Here is a 26500-nt window from a genome sequence, read left to right on the forward strand (position 1 = left end):
CTATGGCTAATTCATGTTGATACATGGCAGAAACCAATACAATGCTCTAAAGCAATTATCCTTCAATTAAAAATAAATAAAGAGAAACAAGAAAGGAAGGTTTGAGAGAGAGTTCCCTTGACCTGTCTTCCATGTGAGGCTACAGTGAAAAGAAATGTGTTGTTTAGTTGATTATAAGCCACTTAGTTTTCATTATAGCAGCACAAATAGACTAAGAGAAAGTCTGAAGCTGGATAAATATAAGAAAACAGACCTAGAGACATTTTGGTAAAACTTCAGACTGTAAAGACAAAATGATAATCAGGGTAGTCAAAATAGTAAATGGAGTATCTTCTTTCAGAAAACAGCATTCAGACTGAGAGATGGCTTCTCAGCAGCAAGAGTTGGAGCCAGAAAACAGAGGAATGACCTTTTATTCTGTGCTGAAATAGATCACCAAGCGATAAATTAATTTGTGAGAAAGATATATTTCTAGAATATGGCCAAGATAAAACTCTTTCAGAAAATAAACTGAGCTAAAGAATTTCTAAAGGCTATATTTTCATCCTAACTGGAAGACTTAAGAGTTAAGGAAGGCTGATGGGCAAAAAAAGTGTTAAAATATTAGTAAAACTATTTAAGTATTGACTATTTAAAAATATGGGCTTCCCTGGCGGTGCAGTGGTAAATAACCTGCCTGAAATGTAGGAGACTGCCTGCAATGCAGGAGATGTGGGTTCAATTCCTGGGTCAGGAAGATCCCCTGGAGAAGGGAATGGCAACCCACTCCAGTATTCTTGTCTGGAAAATGCCATGGACAGAAGAGCCTAGCAGGGCTACAGTTCATGGGTTCACAAGAGTCAGACACGACTTAATGAGTAAACCACCACAACCATTTAAAAATATAAGAATGTATTATGGAAATAAAATCTTTTACAAACCTAAATAGAATGAAAACGTATGTTAAGGTAGGGGAGTCAATACTGCAGAGTAAGAGGACATGTAGCTCACTTCCCTCCAAAAGCAAATCAAAAACAAATCCACATGTGGAATAATTCTTATGGAAAACGAACGTAATAATTCTTATGGAAACTGGCAGAATAACTCCTGTACAACCAAGACTGCAAAAAGATAGCTACATAATCAGGTAGAACAGGAAGAAAAGCATCAGGTCAGGACCTGCACCCCTGGTGGGTGGGTGACTAAGAGGAAGGGGAGACTGCAGAGTTAGGCACTGACTCTGAAGAGTGAGCAGGTCAAGCCAGACTGGGTGTCCCAGTCCTGGGGTTCTGTGTAGGGCAGACAAGCTCCCGTGCCTGCCTGGAGAACTACTGAGACAGACAGAAAGGCTGGAGAAACCCAGACTTCACTAGTGAGGAGTAAGCAGGTACTGGCTTGTCACCAGACAAGGCAGAGGGAGGTCTGCCCCAGTGGCTGCCAACTTGCCAAGCTCTCTGATCTGAGTGAAGGCCCTGGTCCTACTCATTTAATGCCACAGCTTGTCACTGGACACAAGGCTGCCAAGAAGTGGGAAGAGAATCAATCTAGGGACGCAGAGGCTTGGGGAGTGGTCCAGGTACGGTACTGGCAGATGCTATTGGTGCTTACTCAACCAGCGCCCCAGAAGTATACCAGATCTCTGATAGCAGCCCAGCCACCTGAACTCTCTTGACTAACATGGCACAGTCTGATAGCTTCACAGGATAATTTTACTAAACAAATAAAGAAGGGCTAACACCTATCCTTCTCAAACTATTACAAAAAATTGAAGTGGGCACAACACTCCCAATTTCAATCCACGAGGCCACCATTACCTTAATACCACGTCTTCTAAGGCAAAAGAAATAAAATCAGTACAGAGAAAAAAAAAATATAATGGTTAACATTCTTTACATCTAACATATATAAGAAATGAGAGAGGGAAAAAAGCCTAGAACAGGTGGGACATACAGAAAACAGGAATTACGTGATATATAGAATTTATACAGATTAATTTCTACAGGGAAAGACAACAACCATTGCATTAAAACTTTAAGTAATTCAGCTATAAAAATACAACAATGTATTGTTTCTAATCAAAATCTATGAAACACTAGAATGCAGAAAGTTGGAAGAAATAATGGTAGAAGAAAATATTACATGCAGGAATATGAAAATTAGTACCTTCATACAGACAATGCAACTTCTGGGAAATAATGAAAAGAAATGGAGCTAGAGGCAAACTACTCTTGGAAGGTGAGCCACTGCAAGCAAACTTAGAAAAAAGAGTGTTTCTGGCAGGACATTTGGGAGACTGTAGCTTATCAGCCAGTGGAGGCAACACAAACATTCAGACCATAGAACTAAGCAAACCAGAACTACTGAAAGGGCTTCAAGTAGGCTAAATGGGTAGAAACTATATGGTACTGGGTTTTGATCTATTACTTGGAAATGTAATGCTGTTAAAACCTGACATTGGAACAGAACTCTGGAAATAAAGAGCTCATTAACAGGGGTCTTATTTGGGGTAATAATTTGGAAGATTAATCAAATGTGATTTTGTATTTTGACAGTTATGTGAGCAGTCAGGCTAAGGAATGTGCATTCATCTAGCTAAAAAATTAGCTACACATCTGCAAACAAGAGTAAAATAGCACCAAATAAAAAGATGCCAGGCCATCAAGAGAATGTTAGGAAAGCATTTCTCAGAATTTCAGTCTCTAAGTGTTTGAGAGTAGGAGAACTTAAGATGTGACCTACATCAAAAACTGCAGATCAAATATATTGTGGCACTAGGGTAATGAATAAGAAAATGGGAAATGGGAAAACCTGGTGTGCTCCTAGACACTGACTATAAGAGTAAAATTTATGTATTATTGGTTAAGGGCAGAGTAAACTAGACACAAATTAGAGAATCTACTGAGTCACAAGTAAAGCTATAATATTTGTATTTTATAATTGTTTCATACAATATCAGAATTATAATGCTATATTAATACATTTTAAGCTGAAAAAACAAATTTTAGAAGAGGTCTAAAGTCTTAGGAAGAATCTATCAACCATTTTCTTCTTACTGCCTACAAGAAAAAATAGAGACAGTAAACAACAAAGTTTTGATTGATGCTGAAGTTACCTTGCTTATTTGACCTCAACTTTCTTTCTTTCTTTTTCTTTTTTTCTGCCACTATGCAGCATGCAGGATCTTAGTTCCCCAACCAGGGGTCAAACCTGTGCCCCTTGCAATGGAAACATGGTCTCTTAACCACCAGGGAAGTTCCTGATCTTATTTCTTTTTGAAAAAAAAAATCTTATAAACAGAGACAGTTTCCACCACTTGTTCAGTTATTCTTTTTAAAAGAAAAATAAACCATGTGATAACTATAGCATAGCTCCAGCAAAGAAGCTATTTCCAGTTGAGAGTACCTTCCCAATTTCTTAGAAAAGTGTTGCCAAACCTCAGCTGTCATCTCAATTTCATTTTCCAAGTGGTATGCTCAATCTTTGTCATCCTCTCCAAAACATCCTTTCCTCAATATATAACCAAAGAGACTAAAAAAGAAAATGTTTTCTTAAAAGGAAGACCATGGGTTAAGGATACTGACACTAAGAGAAATTAACCTTAAATGGAAGCTTAAGACTTTCTACTTCAAATTGAAAGGGAAAATGGCAAATATAAATGCTCTTCACAGAAGGATTCCACTAACTCTTTCCTCATCTTATATCCAGGATTTGTCTCATGGGAATTTGGCAAGTCTGTATATACCTTCCAAACTGGAAAAAGGTACATCGGAAATTACATTTTTGTATTCAGTTTTGCTCATATTTTCATGTGGGTAGTTTGAGAAATGTTTTCACTTGGTTCCTGCAGTTCATTAAGAAATCACATGCAAGAAGTGAAAAGATATATGACTTTTAGGTAGTAAGATCCCTAAGGACTCAACTAACACTACAAGTAAATTCAGATTATCCAGTCTACATATCAAATTAGAGGTGCTACTCACATGCAGGAGAAGATCATAAAGTTACAGGCCTTCTTATGGGATAAACACTGCCTAGTATTAAGAAGTGCATGTGGGTATTGCCAATTTTACTACAACCACAAAATAAATCTTTCTTAGTAAATGTGAAAAAGGAGTAGGTAGTTGATAATTCTTTCTGTAGTGCGTTAAGGCTAAAATAAAAGAACAACATTGTTTGGGGAGAGTTCAAATAGGTGAGGGAGAGACATTATTTTAATGTTGGTTAATTGATCACATGTGAAAAAAATCTTCATATTGATAATTTTCTAGTGTGACAGGTCCTGACTAAACATCTCCTATGTAATTCCTTTACTTTTCTTTTAGAATTGCAAATGGGAATGAGAAAAAATATTTGGGTAATATAAGATTACATAAATGATAGAAGAAAAAATTGATAATAAGGAATATGTAGAAATTATTCTGTTGTAACAGGTTAAAAGCATACATTTTAACAAGGTTGAACTTTTACATTAAGGTAATGAAATGTCACCCAAATTAAAGTGATATAAAAGGCAGCAAGAAGGCCCCTTCTATCCAGATAAAATTGCTCCGCTATTAAAATTGCTCTGATACATGAAATTCCAGTGTTAGCAGTCCTTTCCTTTCTTATAATGTCTTCCTTGTAGGTTTTACCACAAATTTTCCTCAGGACAGGTAGCAAAACCCTCACATGATTTTTCTGATGACACATGAAGAAACAGTTATTGATAAGAATCGATAAACCAGGTGTCAGAAAAAAGAAAAATTAATTTATGGCAACCTAATTCACTTACTTGAAATTTTATCTAGGGCTTTAGACAGGGATACTCATAAGAAAGTTATCCCATCAAAGAAAACTCCAGAACTTTTGAACAAATATTTTTATATCAAATTTGCCTCTTTGTTTATCACTATGTCCAAGAGTATGGACATGTCCGCAAAGGAAAAATGGGCAAGGCCAAGAAAAGACTAGAACCTTAATTTCCTGATATGTTCATGATGGCAATTAGGGGAGTGGAGAAAGAATGTCAGGGCTGGGTTTCCAGGGAAGCTGACTTGACATAGAAGTTGTCATTGGGGAAGTTTCCTAGGGGGTGCTTCAGGAATCAACATCCATGGGAGGCAGAATAAAGATGCAGAATTGGGTAGAGAGGAAGGCTGGACTATACTGCAGTACCAGAAAGGCCTTGGCCAGCCCTGCAGTGACCTCTGGACCTGAGATGACCCTTCAGATTTGAAGGGTCTGGATTTGGGTTTGGGGCCTGTGTTTTCAGGCTCCTGTGTCAAAAACTCACTGCTGCTGCTGCTAAGTCGCTTCAGTCGTGTCCAACTCTGTGCGACGCCAGAGACGGCAGCCCACCAGGCTCCCCCGTCCCTGGGATTCTCCAGGCAAGAACACTGGAGTGGGTTGCCATTGCCTTCTCCCAAAAACTCACTGGATATAGGCTGTTCCTGGAATGGGGTTTGACCTTGGGTCAAGCTCTCTTCGTCTGAGTTAAGCTTTCTGAGGGGGTTACACACCAAGGGCTGTCAGTCAATAACCTTTCCAGCATCGGGGGCAGAAATCCTTCAGTCCTGATGGTGATCTGGGTGGCAAAAAACAGCGTTCACAACAAAAACGTGCTGCTTTCTTCAAGTTTAGACACGCTATTGATTGTTGACCGTAGACCAAAATGTCACTTTCACTCTTTTATGTTTTCAATATAATCTACACTTCAATAGGCTCCTCTGTTTTCCTGTTCCTTTCCGTTTCCACAAGTCTACCTCCTGCCAATTTAAATGTGTTTATTCATTGTTATCTTGTGTGCCAAATACTTGAATAAACCATTTTAATATATATAGGGAAGACAAAATCATTTTTAAAGGACAATAATATCTTGTACATATTTTCTGTTGTGGTTTGCATTGTGATTTTTTTTTATTCTAAATAAAACTGTAGAATGTCACAGTATCCTGAGTATTCATTTCAGTTAGCCTCATTTTACATGCAGAAACATAATTGTATGTTTCTACATAACTGTAGCCATAATCCTGCTACTATTTATTAGTTTATGGTAGTATTCAAGTATCTGCTCCTTATGACAGAACTGTGAGTGCTTACTTCATTATGCTGTTTTAGAGAGAAATACATGCTGTTTGCTCATTACTAAATGTAAATAGGATAGGTAAGCTTTCTTTCCACAAACCCCTGTCTTGGATTGTCTGAGAAAACATATCGAGAATGTAATACAAGAACTTTTCATTTTATATATAACTTATTCACTGATACTCTGAAAAATATGAAGTTTTACTGTGAGAAATTTTAAAACAGTTAATATCAAAAACCGAATTCTCATTTTTAGTATTGTGTATGAGAATTTTAGAGGTGTATGAGTAATTAAACAGAGTCAATTTTATCACAGATTTATCACAGATTCTTTGGTTGACTGTCATGATCTGTACGGAGAAGGCAATGGCACCCCACTCCAGTACTCTTGCCTGGAAAATCCCATGGACGGAGGAGCCTGGTAGGCTGCAGTCCATGGGGTCACTAGGAGTCGAACACAACTGAGCGACTTCACTTTCACTTTTCACTTTCATGCATTGGAGAAGGGAATGGCAATCCACTCCAGTATTCTTGCCTGGAGAATCCCAGGGACAGGGGAGCCTGGTGGGCTTCCATCTATGGGGTCGCACAGAGTCAGACACGACTGAAGCGACTTAGCAGTAGCAGCAGCAGCATGATCTGTAACACGGTTATAAAACTGTATTTCAAAGGCCAATACATGATGACTTTTCTTGATGGAACACTGATTCTGACAAGTTCTTGATGCATATTCTGAAGACACTGTTTTTCAACTTCCCCTGACACTATCATTTTTATAAGAATGACTCACTCAATCTCACTATTCAGCTATAGAAGGAAATGGCAACCCATTCCAGTATTCTTGCTGGAGAATTTCATGGACAGAGGAGCCTGGCGGGCTGCAGTACATGGGGTCGCAAAGAGTCGGACATGACTGAGCTAACACACACACAAGTATTCCATGCAATGCTGGAAATGCTATCTGTCAGCATTTTGAGTCTCCAGTCTTGTGAGAAACTGGGTTCAGATAAACCCACTTCAGAGAGGAAGAACCTTATCTGCAAGGTAGCTTGTTGCCAAGCAAACCAGGTACATCACTAGAGTTGATCATTAAACAATCCTGCTTTCCTCAAGGCAGAGGTAAGGAGTAGCAGACTACAAGTCAGGAAAAAGAACAGGTACCTGAAGATGTAAAAGAAGGCTGGTGTAGCTGGAGCAGAGATCATCAGAGAGTTCTTAATTATGCTTCATACAAAAGGCCACATGAAGTGATTTGGGGCTTCAAAATCACTGCAGACAGTGACTGCAGCCACAAAATTAAAAGATGCTTGTTCCTTGAAAGAAAAGCCATGACAAACCAAAGTGCATATTACAAACCAGAGACATCACTTTGCCGATGAAGGTCCGTGTGGTCAAAGCTACGGTTTTCCCAGTGATCATGTACAGATGTGAGAGCTGACCATAAAGAAGGCTGAGCATCAAAGAACTGATGCTTTCGAATTGTGGTGCTGGAGAAAACTCTTGAGAGTCCCTTGGACAGCACAGAGATCAAACCAGTCAATCCTAAAGGAAATCAACCTGAATATTCACTGGAAGGACTGATGCTGAGGCTCTAATACTTTGGCCACCTGATGTGAAGAGCCGACAGCTGCAGGAAGCATGCTCAGCCATATTTATACCTTCAGAGAGGTAAGCCAGGGATTTCTGGATCACTTACAAAAGTAGATATGTTCTCAATTGCATTCTTGATTAAAGGCTGGTGTGCATTATAAACATCGACCATCGCATAAAGGAAACAGTTCTGGAACATCCCACCCTGAAGTGCTTCTGCTTCTTCTCACTCTGTTATAGTTTCACTGTGACCCTGCCACTGCTTCAGCACTTCTCTCCATCCCTGGACATAACCTGAGGGTTTTTTTCTCCAGCATTTTATTTCAATCTCTAAATGCCCAGCTTCCCCAGATATTCATACTGCTCCTGGTAGACATTATATAACTTGGATGACAAATACTTTTCTTCCTGAGTACTGAACTTTATAGATCAGTAAGGAGTCCCTGGAGTACTGTGGTGAAGCATCATTTATCTGTGTTGTAAGCTACAGTGGCGGAGAAGGCAATGGCACCCCACTCCAGTACTCTTGCCTGGAAAATCCCATGGACGGAGGAGCCTGGTGAGCTGCCGTCTATGGGGTCGCACAGAGTCGGACACGACTGAAGCGACTTAGCAGCAGCAGCAGCAGCAGCAAGCTACAGTGGGACTGATAGCAAAATGCATTGATGTTCATTATGATGTTAGCTACACAAGGTAGACAGGGTGGGAAAGGAATGACAATTTCTGCTGGGTAAGTTCTATCATATGTAGAGAGGAATTAACATGGACTTTGGCATTAGACCTAAAATTCTGCTCCATGGAATGATGGGTGGAAAAATTCTTAAAAGCTCTTAGGTTGAGGAAACCTAAAAAACATTTTATTACATATAAAATAAGTCTTAGAAGCACCATGTAGCTAACAAGAGAATGAAAGATCTTTGAGAAGACGAAAATCTGCTTGGTAAATGAATAAAGTATGTGGTAATGCTTTTGCACAGTGGGAATTAGCTGATTCAGAGGAGGTAGTGAGGAGTCATTGTATCATTTATTAGGACAGTCTCTCAAAAAGGAAGATACTGCCTCAAGTCCCTGGACTACTTCAAATAGCACAAATTACAGATTTTATCCAGTATCAAGTTGTACTAATAATGTCATGAATATAGAAAGACAGCAGAGCAGGAAGTAGCAACACAGCCCTGCAGGTTCTTTCTTAACACATTGGTGTGCTCTCTCTATCAGTTCAGTTCAGTTGCTCAGTCATGTCTGACTCTTTGCGACCCCATGAATTGCAGCACGCCAGGCCTCTCTGTCCATCATCAACTCCTGGAGTCCACCCAAACCCATGTCCATCGAGTCGGTGATGCCATCCAGCCATCTCATCCTCTGTCGTCCCCTTCTCCTCCTGCCCCCAATCCTTCACAGCATTAGGATCTTTTCCAATGAGTCAACCCTTTGCATGAGGTGGCCAAAGTATTGGAGTTTCAGCTTCAACATGCTCTCTCTATAGGTCAGATGAATTATTATCTGAAATCTCCAAGTTACGGATGTGATAATATCTTCTACACATAAGAGAACAGTCTTAGTGGCAGTATGTCACTGTTTTATACAGGAAGTCCCCTACATATGAATGAGGAATGAGTTCCACTCTGAGAGTGCATTTGAAAGTCTAATTTGTAAGCCCAACAAAGTTAGCCTAGGTACCCAACTAGCATCATCAACTATATAGCACTGTACTGGAATAGGCTGGTACTACTTTTCACACAAGTAATACATAACAAACAAACACACAAAATAAAGAAAACGTTTTTAATCTTACAGTACGGTACCTTGAAAAGTGTAGTAGTACTGTATAACATCTGGCATACAGGGGCTGGCATTGAAACAGGGAAGAAGAGTTATTGACTAGAGGAGGCAGAGAAGGTGGGAGGTGGTAGAGCTGAAGGATCATCAGCAATAGGAGACGGGGGGCAAGCTGCAGTTTCACTCGTGCCTAATGTTGATGGCACAGGCTCTGGTGACTTGCTGGATTCCGTTCTATCTACCCTCTTAAAAAAAATGATCTGACGCTGTCTGGGTAGTAACTCTTTTTTTTTCTTGTCATAGATGACATCCTAGGCTTGAAATTAAGATACTGTCCTCCTTTATGCTATACAGTACTGTAACGCACACAGAAGCACAGCCACTTGCAGCAAACACACAGAGGTGACAGTGTACGCCAGACACATGAACTAGCTTCCGTGACTGGACACGTGAACTCACGTTTGCATCTTTGAAAGATTGTAGCTTCAAGGATGGTAGGTAGGGGACTTACTCTACTGTGATAGTACACATTACTCGGCATTTCTCATGACCCATAAATATACAGATTTCTTATTTGTTTGCCATAAATAACCTAGACAGACCAATTACATAGTATAGAACTAGAATAGAAGTGCCATTAGTGTAGGTGTTTGCCAGGAGGAATATTATTAGCATATTTTGAAGATTTATCTGGGTCAGTTTCCTTTTCCCACTCCCGGGGGCAACTTCTTAGTAAAGGGAGAAACTAGATTCCAAGCCAGCTGCTAACCATTTCCTTCCCATATTCTGACATTTCTTATAGGTGGTAACACAATTAGAAATGTTTCTCTGCTCCAAGATAATAAAATTATCTCTTTTTTTTTTTGCATTTAAACATTTGTGCCATCTGCAAATTGTTTTTTATATAAAAGGTATGAATCTAAATGTATTAGACTTGCATGCTACTCAAGTATTCTAATATTATTGTGTGTGTTAGTCACTCACTTGTGTCTGACTCTTTGCTACCCCATGGACTGTAGTCTGCCAGGCTCTTCTGTCCAGGGAATTCTCTAGGCAAAAATACTAGAGTGGGTTTTCATTCTAATATTACTAGCTGCATACTAATTTGCAGATAAAAAATCATTATCATCTGTACCCTATAAAACTATATAACACCTAGTATACATTCAGGATTAAAACATTATGTTTTACTTCTAGAAAAACCTGAATTTTCTGAAATTATTAAATTTTTAATTGCTTTAGTGATTAACAAAGAACTTTTGTCTTAATGATATAGTATGGCTTTTTTTCATTTCTACAAGTTATTTTAATAAGATATCTTCTTAATATTTATCTTAAAGGACAAGTCCCAATGTTGCTTGCTAGGATTTTTAATATTTCTCCTAATAATAGAGCAATTTTAATAATATAAACCATTTAGTCTTCTTTTCCAGTATGTGCTTGCTGTGTTATTTTATTTTTCCTTTTTAAAGTGAAGTAGCTCAGTCATGCCTGACTCTTTACGACCCCATGGACTGTAGCCTACAAGGTCCCTCCATCCATGGAATTTTCCAGGCAAGAGTACTGGAGTGGGTTGCCATTTCAAATCCAAATTATATTCGAGTTTAGCTTTTGCTTATATTTTTACATTCTTTCTTCTTTATACAACTGATATTTTCCTAAGGCTTTGACTCTGCCTCAATTATCTATTATCTGTTGTACACAAATATCAGATATTTTGAGATTAAATGGCTGGAGTGGGAATGGTAGTCAGAGAACTGCATCTCATCCCATAAATTTCAAACTTAACTCATACTTTAACTCTCATCCTAGACATAGAGTGAAGCTTGCTCAGTTGCATCCAACTCTTTGTGAGCCCATGAACTGTACAGTCCATGGAATTCTCCAGGCCAGAATACTGGAGTGGGTAGCCGTTTCTTTCTCCTAGGGATCTTCCCAACCCAGGGGTCAAACCCATGTCTCCCACATTGCATGCAAATTCTTTACCATGTGAGCCACCAGATATAGAAGGGGTGGACTAAATTGGAATTCAAAGCAACTCTCGATTTACTTAATGACCTTATATTTAATTCAATGCAGTAAAAAGCACTTCAGTATGGTTTTTTCCTTTTTAAATGATCAAATCACATTACTTACACTGCGTCTAATTAGATTGCTTACACTGATATTATTCATTAAGTTCCTCTCTATCCCCTATTAGAATAAAACATGAAGGAGTGAGAGAGAAGAGAAAGAGATTAGGGAAAGAAGTTAATATTTGCTGAAAAATAGGTAGGGTTGTCTAATAAATGTTAAATAAATATAATAAATAATAGAAATATGGGTGATATTGAACAATAATTATTTTTAATTTAAAAGGATATGAACAATGGCTTTATAGATTGGATGAAAATTATAAACTATAACAATTCTCAGCTACTTGAATATTCATTTTTCAAGTTAGACGTTGACCCTCATCTTTTTGAAAAACTTGAAAAAAGTTACATATCATGACATCTATGATAACACATATTTTTATTTTTTAGTTATTGAGGACATATCCCTGTGCTCAAACAACTGCAAAAGTCAGTTAAAATTTAAATGCTTTTTTTCCTTTTAAAGAAATCGTCTACATTTCCGAGTCCTAATAATTGTATTTACAGAAGGAGTTATTCCTTCCATTTGGAGGTTGTATGGAAGTGTCAAGACAGGTATAAGACACGATAAGAATTCCCAGAAAATTTTTCATTTGCTTTTCCTTTATAGAATGATTAAAATGAACTGAATATAGGAGAATAATAAAATTAAAAGTTATATGTATATTACCTTGAAAGTGTTTCACACTAAGTTGCAGGCATCATTATATTTCAACAATAAATACTTCTACAATGAATCTCTCAAAAATGAGATCTCCTTTACATAACTGTGAAATGATTATCAGGTTTAACAAAAGAAGAAATAATTCTCCAATTATATCTAATATCCAATCCGTATTCATATCTTCTCAACGTTCTTCAATATCATTTACAGCTGGGTGAATAGATAATTACCTATGTAATGGTATGCTTTTGGTTGTCATGGCTCTGAAAGCTTTCTTAATCTTAAAGAGTGTTCCCTTTGAGGAATCAGTGCTTTGCTGAAGAGGCAGGATATTTGTTCTGTAGATATTTCTTACCTTCTGTGTTGATCTGATTGTTTTTTCACTGTGGCATTTGACATTTCAACCACCTTTTATTACTGGCAAAATAGATGTTGTACTTAAAGGCTTAAGTAGATTTAGGTTAAGATAATGTTGGCAAGATGACTTAAGAGATGCTGCTGTATGCCATAGACGGCATCACATTAGGAGGCCCATCACACTCGCTTGCCTGAATGTTAGTGATGCTGAGATTCATCTCTGACTTCAAATAGCGACAGTTATTGCTCTCAATACAAACGTACATTCATTCTTTCTATATCCCATAGCCTGATGGATTGGACACCTTGAGCTTGCCATCAATAGTTTGCCTAATGTTTTATGGATGCACTGAAGATCCTACCCATCTCAATATTTTAAGGGCAAAAAAAAAAATTGGCAAATTAGAAATATCACTCTATGTTCACTGCTGTTCTTCAGTAAAGAAGATACTTTTCTCATTTATTGCACGATTTTAACTGCAAAAATACTTCCTATAATAAAGTCAAGATTAATGCATAATTTTCCCCTTATTAATTTTCAGAGGGAGAAAGCAGGTCATTCCTAACAATGGCAATTAAATATTTATTGTTTCTGTTTGCTCACCTTTCACTTCCTCTTTTTGAACATTATTATAGACATGACTTTTCATGTATTTAGTGTGTTTCAAGGTAGTGAATTATTCCTCTAGTAGCTTTTAAATTGGCCATACGCTGGCTGCTACATCTCTTTAGCACCATATGTTTGTTCATTTGCCTTTTGCCTTTCTCATAACAAAGTGTTTCAGGCCTTTCTCACATATTCCTTATTGAAAACTCCAGGCTTTCAGTTCTCCAAGAAGTCCTGATTCTTCTTTGTAAAGAATGTGGTTTATTGACATTTAGGGACAAGGGTTTATTGTCAGTGAGTATTACTGTTTCTAAACTCTTTTGATACAGTAGGAAATTTGAAGAATAACTTCCAGTTTGAATTTAAAATTTCAGGGTTTTAATTTTTATTATTTTGTTGTATATGTATATCTATTTTCTTACATATTAGAAATTTGATTTTAAAAACTTCAGTATGATGATTTATTGTTTATACAACATTGTTTCAAATGACTATAAAAATACTACATTAAGAGGAGGACTACTGAGAGAAACATATCTCAGCATTTCTTTATCTTTAAGCACTGTATTTACTTACATTATCATCTGTTTATTGAAATTTTTGGATCTAGACATATTATTAAAGCATATATTTTCAAAAGTGTGCTTGTTTAAAATAGCAATTATAAATCATCTAGTTAAACTATTTCTAAAACTTTTCATAGTCACAGATCCATTTTTCTGAATCACTTTTCAACTCAGCCACCAAAATCTGTATTGTAGTCTATACTGTCCTGTTAGTCAAAAAATTATCAGTAAAGCAGCATTTCTTCATACACTGCACATGCTAATCTCTGGATTTTTCTTCCAAGTGGCTGGTATCCATTTTGGTACCTAATTGTTGAAATAAACTAAATCTTTTTACTCAAATTGAGCAGAAAGTTTTTGACAAGCTGATGCCCACAGTTTAAAAAGAGAGCCCTGATTAAGGTATGAATTGGTCCCATTAGTCTATTAGCGCTCTAGAAGTCTTCAACTATGTGCTAAGCTCAACAATTACTTCCCTTCAGTTGTACTATTTGGTGTGCACCCCCACATCTTCATTACCACCTCCACACATCACTCCATTCAGATGATAAAAACAAAAACCATTAAGAGGTAAATAGGTAATGATAATAAGGGTATGACCAACTCCTGATCCAATAGAAAGATATCATTATGTGAAGAATACAATCTGATTTCAGAGAGGTAAGAAAAAAAATGCTTACTTTGAAATCTGAGATAAGAAATTGTCAAACGTCATCCATATAAGAATGAATAAAAGGATCTCTTTTCTCATAAGTTTGTTGTCAAACTGATTTATATGACCTTAAGAGATAAGTAAACATGTTTAGTGCTGTTTTAGTTTGATTTTATCTTATCAAGAGTAAATCTGAGCATTGTTTTCATGTGTTTAAAGACTATTGTCATTTCTACAAAAAACCCAGAAACTGGGCAGAAGATCTAAACAGACATTTCTCCAAAGAAGACATACAGATGGACAATAAACACATGAAAAGATGCTCAACAATGCTCATTATTAGACAACTGCAAATCAGAACTACAATGAAGTATTACCTCATACCAGTCAGAATGGCCATCATCAAAAACAAAAAAAAAACAAAAAACTACAAACATTAAATATTGGAGAGGATGAGGAGAAAAGGGAGCCCTACTGCACTTTTGGTAGGAATGCAAATTGATACAGCCTCTATGGAGAACATTATGGAGATTCCTTTAAAAACTACCATATGACCCAGAAATCCCACACTCTGAGAAAACCACAATTCAAAAAGACACATGTACCCCATTGTTTATTGCAGCACTACTTACAATAGCCAAGACATGAAAGCACTCTAGATGTCCATCGACAGATGAATGGATAAAGAAGATGTGGTACAGTGGAATACATACACAACGGAATATTACTCAGCCATAAAAAGGAACAAATATGAACCAGCTGAACTGAGGTGAATCAACTCAGAATCTATTATAGTGAAGGAAAACAGATATCAATATATTAACACATATATATGGAATTTAGAAAAATGAGCCTATTTACAGGAAAGGAATGGAGACAGAGACATGGAGAACAGGCTTGTGGACACAGTGGGGGAAGGAGAAGATGGGGTGGATTGAGAAAGTAGCATTGACATAAATAAACTGCCATGTGTCAAATAGCTAGCTAGTAGGAAGCTGTTATATAACACAGGGAGCCCAACCTGGTGCTCTGTGACAACCTAGAGGGGTGGGATGTGGGGGGTGGGAAGGAAGCTCAAGAGGAAGGGATATATATGTGCATGTGTGTGTGTGTATAAAATGTGTCTGTGCGTGTGTGCGTGTCTGTGTGTGTGTATAGTTATGACTGTTTTCTGTTGCTATATGGCAGAAACCAATACAACGTTGTAAAGCAGTTGTATCCTCCAATTAAAAATTTTTAAAAAGTAAAGACTTATTGGCATTTCTTTAATGATAAATTTTTTTACGTATGTCTTTGTATCATGCATTTGAACTTTTCTTTGGTAATTGATTTCAAAGAGATTTTAATGAGTTTGTGAGATTAACCTCTTGCCTGTCATATAATAATTATTTTCCCACAATTTTGTCTTTTGGTTCACTTATGACATTTTTTCTATAAAAATCTTTTAATTTTACAATCAAAGCAATTACTATCTTCTTGTACTGCTTCTTAAATTTGAATGCTAAAAATATTTTTCCACTCTTAGGTTTATAAAAGTCAACCAATGTTGTTCTAATAACGACATGGTTTATAATGGTATATCTAAATCTCTGACCCATGTGGAAATGATCACAAAGTAAAATGTGACATAACAGTTTACAAGTAGCTACCCAGTTGATCTAACAGCATTTATTAAAAAGTCTACTTTTTTCTCTCATTGATGTGAAATACCATGTCTACTGCATACTGATTCCCTTATGTACTGGATTCTCTATATGGATTTCATATTTATCTCCACTAATCTTCCCATATGTCTGTGCCAAATACAGCAATTTTATTTCTGAAGCTTCATCTTATGTTTTAGTATCTGGTAGGTTTTTTGGTACATGTTACTCAGCTGTTCTAGCATTGCTCACAACTAATGCTGTTTCTCAGGGCCTACTTGCCATTTTCTTCACAGAAGTTTAACCTATTTCTTATTTTCATATTGAAAATGAAGCTTTCTTTTTCATTATGTCTTCTAATTGGTACTGTGCATATATATAAAAATAGATAGATTTAAGTTAATTTAATATCCCGCTCCTTTACTGAATTTTCTTGTGGTAATAGCTTTTGCATTGATTCTTCCTGGTTTTCCTTCTTTATAAAATATAAATCTCTTAACAGAGTTAGTTTTACCTCTTTATACTTGTAATACATATAATTTCTGTCTCCTGTCTAATCTCATTGACTAATATTTCCAGTACATTTAATTTTGTATATTTTAAATATTACAAATACATAGGAGTCCATATTAAACAAGCCTACAGATCAATAAATTAATATAACCCACCTATTTAATCACCACTCATGTAATAAGAATGTTTCACACATCCTCTGGTTGATATTAATGTACCCACATGGGCTTTCTACTGACCAGTTTTTGTATTAAAAGTTTCATTTAGAATACTATATATTTCATGTCTAGAGTTTCTATTTGACTGTTTCTTATAACATCTACTTTGTTCCTTATATGGTCATGTTTTCCTTTTGATATTTGAATATATAAACCATACATATAAATATTTTAAAGATGATGTCTGCAAATTCCAACATCTTTGAGACTGCTGTTTCCATCAACTGATTACCTCCAAAAGGAAACGATATCCTATGTCTTGACATGTCTAGTAATTTTTCATCTGATGCTGGACTTGGTGATGTTACATTATTCAATGCCTGGACTCTGTTGTCTCACTTTAAAGACTGCAGTCTTTGCTCTGGTAGGTAGTTACTGACAAATTAGCTTGATAATTTGGGGACTTGTTTTCAGGCTTTAAAAAGGGATAATCCAGAGTAGACTTATTCACTGGTGAGTTCAACCTCTTTACTACAGTGAAATTCTTCTGGAGTCTCCACTGAATACCCTGTGCATTCAACAAAGTCTACTTTGACTGGTGAAACTCAAGCTGCCACCACCTTTCTGAGACTCTTCATAATTATTGGCTTCCTCAGAAAGTTTTCTTTCTCTGGGAGTTTTTCTTTCTCTGGAGTTTTACCATATAAGCATACATACTGATGTTCATTCAAAGCCTGAAGTGGTCTCCTATGCAGATTTTTAAAACTCTATCTTTGCATGGTTCTCTCCTCTCTCATTCTGACATGCAAATTCCAGTCACTTTAGGCTCACCAAACTCAAATCTGTTGGATTCTCTTTGTGTTCCCTCTCCTGTTTACTGTTCAGAAATTGCCTGAAGGAAAAAGTTCAGAGCAATTGTAGAGCTGACCTCGTTTCTCTGTCCCCTCTTTCCTCAAAAATAATAGTCCTCTGCTGCCCAATGTCCAATGCCTGAGAAAAATTATATTATGTATGTTTTGCAGTTTTCAAATTATTTATGGTAGAATGGTCATTCTGGACTTGTTATTCCAAAATTTTTAGAAGCAGATCTCCGATGAACTTCTTTTGTTGTTTTATAGCAACATATTTCCTGATTGTTTATTGCTCTGTACCATTTCAAATTCAGCAATAAACTGAGATAAAAGCCTAGCAGAAAAACTAGCTGACTTCTGTGAAAATGTGTTTTCCCTGAATCTTGCTACATTTTTGCATATGTTGTAATTTCATTTTTCATGTTGATGCTTGAGTGTGTTTTTTCCTGTATTATCCTTTAGAGATTTATTCTGGTTGGAGGGAGGAAGAGTTTCTATGGTTTTCCATGTTTCCTTAGAGAAGGTTTTCTGTTTCTGTAAAATAGAATGTTTCACTAACATACTGCACTCTTTTTGTTGTTGTTGTTACTTTATTTTATTTTATTTTATTTTATGTTAGACAGGCCCTCCTGCTGTGCTGTGCTCAGGTGCTCAGTTGTATCCAACTCTTTGTCAAGATAGAAAATTGAAGAAATAGAAGGAAAAAATAGGTACTTAATGTGTTATACATGCTTGGTACTGTAGCAAAAGAGACTGGAATAGGGTATAATTTTAAAGTATTCCCTGGCACCTTGTATGTTAGTTTTGTTTAACAAAGCATCTCAATTTCTAGATATTAAGCAATTTCTAGATATTGAAGGTCTTCAGAATGTATCTCTATTCCTGAACCTTGTGCATGACTGATCGGCAGACAAGAAATACTTCTATTGCTATTAATGTGAAACTACTAATTTTTGAATATTTGTATGTCTATGAGGTTGTAATTGTACTAATACTACACATAAAGAAGGTATGAGAAACATAATCTACCCAGTATCAAACCACTGGTAAATACTCCCTTCTGTGTGACTCTAAAGCTAATGTCCTTAATTTCTACATTTGACTCTCTCCAGGCAGACAGTAGCAATTGTTTTGTAGTTCTATAAGCCAAGTACTATGGAATTATCAAGGTGACATAAATTCTTAAGAGTGACCATGCATCATCTTCTCAAAAAGGTTTTTTTTCTTTTAATGGTGGTACACCGTGATGGCAATCAGAAAATTTTTTAAAAAGTCTGAAAGGAAATACATTGACACAGGAAAAGGCAGAGTTTGGGGAGATAAGATGATCAAGAAAGCAGAAACATAAATCGGATAGTAGGTTTATGAATGTGCTTTTCCTTTAAAATAGAGATACATACAATAGAAATGTATTTCAGTGTTGTATATTAATTTTTTTTAAAACTTCCATTTTTACAACCAAATAGTTTATATCTTTCAATAAAGTAAATAATTAACTGTCCCTTTTCTGCTTCTAAGCATTTCTGGAGTTTGGAATCTGGCATCATGTGGTTTCATAGGTAGTATCCTCACTGAAGTTCACATGATGTTTTCATAAGGTGCTACTACTTGGTAATAAAAATTTATTTTATTTGGAAGATATGTGCTGAAATTTAATTTTGCCTTTTAAACTGTTCACTGTTGCACCTGCTGCTGCTGCTGCTAAGTCGCTTCAGTCGTGTCTGACTCTGTGCGACCCCATAGACAGCAGCCCACCAGGCTCCCCCGTCCCCGGGATTCTCCAGGCAAGAACACTGGAGTGGGTTGCCATTTCCTTCTCCAATGCATAAAAGTGAAAAGTAAAAGTGAAATTGCTCAGTCATGTCCAACTTGTAGCGACCCCATGGACTACAGCCTACCAGGCTCCTCAGTCCATAGGATTCTCCAGGCAAGAGTACCGGAGTGGGGTGCCATTGCCTTCTCTGAAACTGTTCACATTCTCCTTCAATTCTAGTTCAACTAAACTAAGGAAAGTCAGAGCAGCAATCACATTAAATTTAAACAGGAAAACAATGTACTACTTTTAGATATAACCATACCAATTCCTATCAATAATTAGCTACTAATTTTTGAGCGTTTATATCTATAGTTTCTTCATACAAAATATGTTTGGTACTCAACAACAAAATTATGCCTAAGTGGTGACTGTTTTATAAAAAGTAAAGAAACATAGCTTTGGTAAATATGAAAAAATAAATGCATGTAAATAAGGCAATTTTCTCTTTTCCAAACTGATTATCTTAAGCATCTATTGTTTGACATAATAGAGTCCCTTAGCTAATAGCAGTATAATGCAGGTTTAATGGATGTCATTTTTCAGGCATTTAGATTTTTAATTGCTTTCCTTTCAGCTTCATTAGCACAATGGCAACTCTTTAGTCATTTCAATTTTAGGTAAAAAAAATTTCTTTTTTGCAACTTTTTTTCTGGTTTCAAGAAAATGTGCTATTAAATAAACACGTCACAGAAATTCACATTTTCTATACATAGCAACAAATTTCAGAGTGGCTGAAATAGGCATCCATTGTTTGGCTTTTCTAACACCTCTTGCCCATAATCTAATAAAATTAATACTGTCTTACTCCAGAAATCACCTCTTTTGTAGCTCCATCTCTTCCAGAGAGTGTGTCTATCGTAATGTCTGGGTCGGCTCCCTAATTCCACTAAAGGTGTGGTTGTCAAAGGTCATGAGATCCAGAAAAATAATCAAGCAGCCCAGAACCTTAGCCCATGAGCTATTAGGACTATGTAAGTGTTATCTGGTTGACAGACATCTTCTCTAACTGTATGTAAGACTCTCTCTCTACACAGAAATATGCAAACAGGGGTTTTTGGAAATAGGGTGAATATTACATTGTTTGGCATGTTAACTGTGCCACACTTTAACTTAGGTTATTAACCTCTGAACTTCCCAGTTATGTGAGTCACTATATCTCTGATTTTGATTTTTGTAACTAGCTCAGGTTAGTTTTCAGGCACAGTGAGTCAAAATCAATTTTCATTAATTCAATCATTTCAGTGAAGTGGCTCAAGAAATCATAATGTGCAGTAGTGGAATCATTGACTAATAGCCTCAAAATGTCAAGGTTGGACGAAAGGCTCCTGTGACAGTACACACCACAGATTTCTCAGGAAGTTACAACATTACAGAACGTTTGTGAACATATATCTGAATTCCTCTGCTCTTCCCTGATTATAAAGTATTGCTAGGTTGATCCTATGAAATCAAATTTATCAACTTACTGACCAATGAACTCATTCAAAAAAAACGCATGCAAGAAAAAGACAACTTGCTTATTTGTCTAAATTACTTCCTAGCTAATTCCTCCTAAATGGATGTTATCTTCAGGTCCCAGAGGCCATCATTGCAGATGTTAAAAAAAAGAACTCTCTGGGAGCCATAGAAAATTGCTTTATAGGCTGCTGCCATAGCTTTCAACTTAGAAAGCTGTTAACCTGAAAAGCAAATGTGACTTTCCATAAGAGCTGTTTCATTATACAGAGTCTGCAAGAAGTAAACTGGCATAAGTCCAGGTGAGAAGACAAGGTGAAAAAGAAAGAATAAACCTTAAAGCTATGAGCTATAGTTAGTGAATTTCATAGAAGACAGAGAATAATTCAATCCAGGAGAAACTGAAGAACATTTAAGACAGTGTGGCAATGGTAAATATGACAAAAACAAGTATATATAAATTTAAAAATTTAATCTTTTCCAAACTTACAGTTTATCTTTTGCAAGGAGTAAGGATAAATTAATGAAAAATTTAACATCTCTAAAAACAACTAATATTATCCAATTTTATATTACCACAAACAACTGAAATCTTTTTGAGGTGGCCTGAATCAGTTCAGTTCAGTTCAGTTCAGTCGCTCAGTCGTGTCCGACTCTCTGCGACCCCATGAATTGCAGCACGCCAGGCCTCTCTGTCCATAACCAACTCCCGGAGTCTACCCAAACCCATGTTCATCGAGTCGGTGATGCCATCCAACCATCTCATCCTCTGTCGTCCCCTTCTCCTCCCGCCCCCAATCCTACCCAGCATTAGGGTCTTTTCCAATGAGTCAACCCTTCGCATGAGGTGGCCAAAGTATTGGAGCTTCAGCTTCAACATCACACCTTCCAATGAACACCCAGGATTGATCTCTTTTAGGATGGATTGATTGGATCTCCTTGCAGTCCAAGGGACTCTCAAGAGTCTTCTCCAACACCACAGTTCAAAAGCATCAATTCTGCGGCGCTCAGCTTTCTTCACCGTCCAACTCTCACATCCATACATGACCACTGGAAAAACCATAGTGTTGACTAGACGGACTTTTGTTGGCAAAGTAATGTCTCTGCTTTTAAACATGCTATCTAGGTAGGCCATAACCTTCCTTCCAAGGAGTAAGCGTCTTTTAATTTCATGGCTGCAATCACCATCAGCAGTGATTCTGGAGCCCAAAAAAGTAAAGTCTGACACTGTTTCCACTGTTTCCCCATCTATTTCCCATGGAGTGATGGGACCAGATGCCATGATCTTAGTTTTCTGAACGTTGAGCTTTAAGCAAACTTTTTCACTCTCCTCCTTCACCTTCATCAAGAGGCTCTTTAGTTCTTCTTCACTTTCTGCCATAAGGGTGGTGTCATCTGCATATCTGAGGTTATTGATATTTCTCCCGGCAATCTTGATTCCAGCTTGTGTTTCTTCCAGCCCAGCGTTTCTCATGATGTACTCTGCATATAAGTTAAATAAGCAGGGTGACAATATACAGCCTTGACGTACTCCTTTTCCTATTTGGAACCAGTCTGTTGTTCCATGTCCAGTTCTAACTGTTGCTTCCTGACCTGCATACAGGTTTCTCAAGAGACAGGTCAGATGGTCTGGTATTCCCATCTCTTGGAGAATTTTCCACAGTTTATTGTGATCCACACAGTCCAAGGCTTTGGCATAGTCAATAAAGCAGAAATAGATGTTTTTCTGGAACTCTCTTGCTTTTTCAATGATCCAGAGGATATTGGCAATTTGATCTCTGGTTCCTCTGCCTTTTCTAAAACCAGCTTGAACATCTGGAAGTTCACGGTTCACGTATTGCTGAAGCCTGGCTTGGAGAATTTTGAGCATTACTTTACTAGCATGTGAGATGAGTGCAATTGTGCGGTAGTTTGAGCATTCTTTGGCATTGCCTTTCTTTGGGATTGGAATGAAAACTGACCTTTTCCAGTCCTGTGGCCACTGCTGAGTTTTCCAAATTTGCTGGCATATCGAGTGCAGCACTTTCACAGCATCACCTTTGAGGATTTGAAATAGCTCAACTGGAATTCCATCACCTCCACTAGCCTTGTTTGTAGTGATGCTTTCTCAGGCCCACTTGACTTCACATTCCAGGATGTCTGGCTCTAGGTGAATGATCACACCATCGTGATTATCTGGGTCGTGAAGATCTTTTTTGTACAGTTCTTCTGTGTATTCTTGCCACCTCTTCTTAATATCTTCTGCTTCTGTTAGGTCCATACCATTTCTGTCCTTTAACAAGCCTATCTTTGCATGAAATGTTCTTTTGGTATCTCTACTTTTCTTGAAGAGGTCTCTAGTCTTTCCCAATCTGTTGTTTTCCTCTATTTGTTTGCACTGATCGCTGAGGAAGGCTTTCTTATCTCTCCTTGCTATTCTTTGGAACTCTGCATTCAGATGAGAATATCTTTCCTTTTCTCCTTTGCTTTTCGCTTCTCTTCTCTTCCCAGCTATCTGTAAGGTCTCCTCAGACAGCCATTTTGCTTTTTTGCATTTCTTTTCCATGGGGATTTTCTTGATCCCTGTCTCCTGTACAATGTCACGAACCTCTGTCCATAGTTCATCAGGCACTCTGTCTATCAGGTCTAGTCCCTTAAATCTATTTGTCACTTCCACTGTATAGTCATAAGGGATTTGATCTAGGTCATACCTGAATGGTCTAGTGGTTTTCCCTACTTTCTTCAATTTAAGTCTGAATTTGGCAATAAGCAGTTCATGATCTGAGCCACAGTCTGCTCCTGGTCTTGTTTTTGCTGACTGTATAGAGCTTCTCCATCTTTGGCTGCAAAGAATATAATCAATCTGATTTCAGTGTTGACCATCTGGTGATGTCCACATGTAGAGTCTTCTCTTGTGTTGTTGGAATAGGGTGTTTGCTATTATCAGTGCGTTCTCGTGGCAAAACTCTATTAGCCTTTGCCCTGCTTCATTCTGTACTCCAAGGCCAAACTTGCCTGTTACGCCAGGTGTTTCTTGACTTCCTACTTTTGCATTCCAGTCCCCTATAACGAAAAGGACGTCTTTTTTGGGTGTTAGTTCTAGAAGGTCTTGTAGGTCTTCATAGAACCGTTCAACTTCAGATTCTTCGGCATTACTGGTCGGGGCATAGACTTGGATTACCGTGATATTGAATGGTTTGCCTTGGAAACGAACAGAGATCATTCTGTCGTTTTTGAGATTGCATCCAACTACTGCATTTCGGACTCTTTTGTTGACCATGATGGCTACTCCATTTCTTCTAAGGGATTCTTGCCCACAGTAGTAGATATAATGGTCATCTGAGTTAAATTCACCCATTCCAGTCCATCTTAGTTTGCTGATTCCTAGAATGTCGACGTTCACTCTTGCCATCTCCTGTTTGACCACTTCCAGTTTGCCTTGATTCATGGACCTAACATTCCAGGTTCCTATGCATTATTGCTCCTTACAGCATCAGACTTTGCCTCTATCACCTGTCACATCCACAGTTGGGTATCGTTTTTGCTTTGGCTCCATCCCATCATTCTTTCTGGAGTTATTTCTCCACTGATCTCCATTAGCATATTGGGCACCTACTGACCTGGGGGGTTCATCTTTCAGTGTCCTATCCTTTTGCCTTTTCATACTGTTCATGGGGTTCTCAAGGCAAGAATACTGAAGTGGTTTGCCATGCCCTTCTCCAGTGGACCACAATCTGTCAAGAGGAATTACCCAAGGCCCAAGGTAAGAGAAACCCAAGTAAGACGGTAAGTGTTGCGAGAGGGCATCAGAGGGCAGACACACTAAAATTAAAACTACAGAAAACTAGCTAATCTGATCACATGGACCACAGCCTTGTCTGTCTCAATGAAACTAAGCCATGCTGTGTGGGGCCACCCAAGACGGATGGGTCATGGTGGAGAGGTCTGACAGATTGTGGTGGCCTGAATAAAGTATAATAAATGGGACAATTTAGAAAGTCAACTATTGATGAATAACCTAGTGTTTACTTTTTCATTTAAAATTTTTTCCTTTTTTAAAAATTTCTATATGTGCTACTGCTGCTGCTGCTGCTAAGTTGCTTCAGTTGTGTCCGACTCTGTGCGACCCCATGAACTGCAGCCTACCAGGCTCCACCATCCATAGGATTTTCCAAGCAAGGGTACTGGAGTGGGTTGCCATTGCCTTCTCCAATATGTGATACAGTTTATGTTTATAACAGTGAATTTAATTATATAATTCTAAGTAGAAACATTGCTAGGAGAAATATCAACAACTTCAGATTTGCAGATGATGCCACCCTAATGGCAGAAAGCAAAGAGGAACTAAAGAGCCTCTTGATGAAAGTGAAAGAGAAGAGTGAAAAAGCTGGCTTAAAACTGAACATTAAAAAACTAAGATTGTGGCATCTGGTCCCATCACTTCATGACAAATAGAAGGGGTAAAAGCAGAAACAGTAGCAGATTTTGTTTTCTTGAACTCCAAAATCACTGTGGAGAGTGACTGCAACCATGAAATTAAAAGACGCTTGCTCCTTTTAAAAGAAGAAAAGCTATGACAAACCTAAACAGCATATTTAAAAGCAGAGACATCTCTTTGTCCACAAAAGTCCATATAGTCAAAGCTATGGTTTTTCCAGTGGTCATTTACAGATGAGTTGAACCATAAAGAAAGCTGAGCACCAAAGAATTGATGATTTTGAATTCTGGTGCTGGAGAAGACTCTTGAGATTCTCTTGGACAACAAGGAGATCAAACCAGTCAATCCTTTAGGAAATCAATTCTGAATACTCATTGGAGGGACTGATGCTGAAGCTCTAATATTTGGGCCACCTAACGCGAGGAGCTGACTCACAGGAAAAGAGCCTGGTGCTGGGAAATACTGAGGGCAGGAGGAGAAGGGGTTGACAGAGAATGAGATGGTTGGGTGGCATCCCCAACTCAATGGACATGAGTTTGAGCAAACTCTGGGAGATAGTGAAGGACAGGGAAGCCTGGCATGCTACAGTCTATGGGGTCACAAAGAGTCGGACACAACTTAGTGACAAAACAACAACAAAACAGAAACATAGACACATTATAAAATATATGGTAAATATCTATGGTTTTCCTTATGTTTTTCAAGAATAAACCGAGCCTGTCCCTTTTGACAGCTCCAAACAAACTTCCTACTTAGAGCACCAGCTTTAGAAAACATTGCAAGTATTTTCTCCTTTCTTTATGGAGAACTAGATGGGCCTTTCGTCAGCTCTGAGACCCAGATATGTCTTTCTCAAGAACCTGGGAACCAACTCTTAGAAATGTAAGTATCAAAAGATACCACCTCTATACCCCAGTTTCTGTGAGAGAGTAGGAAGCCATCTTTGCTCCAAGTCCCAAAGCCACTTTCTGTCATAAAGATATGAGAAGTTATTTTTCTCCTCTGTATTAAGCCAATAAGCTAATATAGAAGTACTTTTCTTCATATTTGACATAGACATTTATGACTTGAGCTAGGGAGCCAGAATGCCTAACTATTAGTTCCAAAGTTACAAATGGATATTTGGAGGTATGTATTTCTGTATACCTATAAGATTACATATACCAAGGGAACATTTCGGGCAAAGATGGGCACAATAAAGGACATAAATGGTTTGGACCTAACAGAAGCAGAATATATTAAGAAGAGGAGGTAA

At 37.6% G+C, this 26500-nt stretch overlaps 1 protein-coding gene and 1 long non-coding RNA gene across 2 annotated transcripts in view; one reads left to right on the top strand and one right to left on the bottom strand.

Moving 5' to 3' along the window:
* The window catches only part of LOC145509773 (uncharacterized), a 565222-nt gene that overhangs the window by 269204 nt on the left and 269518 nt on the right, over positions 1 to 26500 (bottom strand). The window lies entirely within an intron of this gene.
* Positions 3111 to 8804, top strand: LOC145509776 (uncharacterized). The gene is made up of 3 exons (XR_014056403.1): positions 3111 to 5278; positions 6673 to 6944; positions 8220 to 8804. It is a non-coding gene; the product is annotated as an uncharacterized LOC145509776 (long non-coding RNA).

This window comes from Giraffa tippelskirchi, chromosome 6, assembly GCF_054371585.1.
Source record: "Giraffa tippelskirchi isolate mGirTip1 chromosome 6, T2T-mGirTip1v1.2.pri, whole genome shotgun sequence".
In the NCBI taxonomy this organism is placed as follows: Eukaryota; Metazoa; Chordata; class Mammalia; order Artiodactyla; family Giraffidae; genus Giraffa; species Giraffa tippelskirchi.